A 1,607-nucleotide genomic window follows, 5' to 3' on the forward strand; every position below is an offset into this window, starting at 1 on the left:
CCACTTCCATACCACAGAGTGCTACACCAGACTCTAACCCTGGCACTAACCCTAACCCTGGTCTAAAGCCTAACCTTCTTGTCCCTGGCCATGAAACCATATCTGGCTGGGCCTCGGGCCCCTAAACCTTAACCTTAGCCCCAACCTTGACCCTAATCATAAACATACTCAGTGTCCCCTCTTCCTTTCTATCGGAGTATTTATTTTTGCCCCATCCTAACACTAATCATCTCTCCCAACCCATCTCCCCCTGGGCCCCAACACAGATAACCTACACCAGTTATTTATTCTTTTCATCTCATCATTTTCTTTATACTTTCTCTCTTTCTTGAATCCTCCTTAGGAGTTGGTGAGCCAGAGCACCTAAACCAGGGGTACTCAACTAAATTTGTCTGCGTTCCAATTTTGGCAGATACCTGTGACCTGAGGTCCCGTGCGGCGGGGGTGGCGAACGTAAGTTGTTGAGTGTCCGGATCCGGACCGCGATCCGCCAGTTGAGTACCCCTGACCTAAAGGTTCCAGACCCATGGTTTTAAAATAAACCTAGCCAAAAACCTAACCCTCACCCTGGTTTTAACCCTAACCCTGGTCCAATCCCTTTCATTCAAAAAGTGCAGTTGCATAAATATTACTCCTCCAAGCCTATCCATCTGGTAGTAGAAGCAGCCCTCTGGGGTTGAGCTAGCAGCCTTCAGCGAATAAGACAACCCCTCTCTGCCCCACTAAAGCTCTGATCGTGAAATCATGATGGGAAATTACTTATTTTCAAAAGCTGAGAGCTGTGAGTTCATGACTTGTTACAAACTTATAAGCAGTCTGATGTAGTGTTGAATGGTTAGCATTTATAGCATAGTGTGAAGCATTTATAGCATGTGAAGTGTTTATAGCGTGTGAAGCGTTTATAGCATGTTTAACGTGTGAAGCGTTGTTAGTGTATTGGATTATCCACACACATTGGTGCAGTGCTGCTATAGTTCCACACTGCAGTGTTTAATGTTTGAAGGAGCAGTTCAATGTCAAGAGCCCATGACATCAGCAGCTATGCAGGATCTCAACGTGCAGTTGCTGGTGTGCTCAGAAATCACGCGTGTTTCCCACATGTAATGTGCTAATTGCTCCCTGGTACTGCTATTAATCTTAAAGAGTTACCTGTAATTACAGATAAGTCTAGTGTGGAGTTAGAGAGGAGGGGGGGGTGGGTGGGTGTGTGGGCCGGGCTGTAAGAGGATCCTCCATCTGGCATATGCAGAGTGGAGTAGAGATAACGGAGATGGAGAGAGCAGGAGGAGTGATCTCCAACACCGCCTTATCTCCCTGTCCCCTGCCCTATGAGGAGAAAGCCCCGCCTCACCTTACAGACACATCATTGTTAGAGCAAACACACACACACACACACCACATTAACGTTTCTGCTGTGTGCAGTTGATGACCCGTCTTTCAGGAGGCATCTGAGGAGGATACACACGCAGTGTGGAAGCAGCATTGGAGCTAATAAGAATATAATCCCGAGGTGATTATGTGCTCAAGACCCACAACAGCGGAGTTACTTCATCAGAGGCCCTTTCGATCTGACTCTCTGTGTTTATAGAGGATTAACGCCATGAAGC

The sequence above is a fragment of the Brachyhypopomus gauderio genome, chromosome 11, assembly GCF_052324685.1.
Source record: "Brachyhypopomus gauderio isolate BG-103 chromosome 11, BGAUD_0.2, whole genome shotgun sequence".
Lineage (NCBI taxonomy): Eukaryota > Metazoa > Chordata > Actinopteri > Gymnotiformes > Hypopomidae > Brachyhypopomus > Brachyhypopomus gauderio.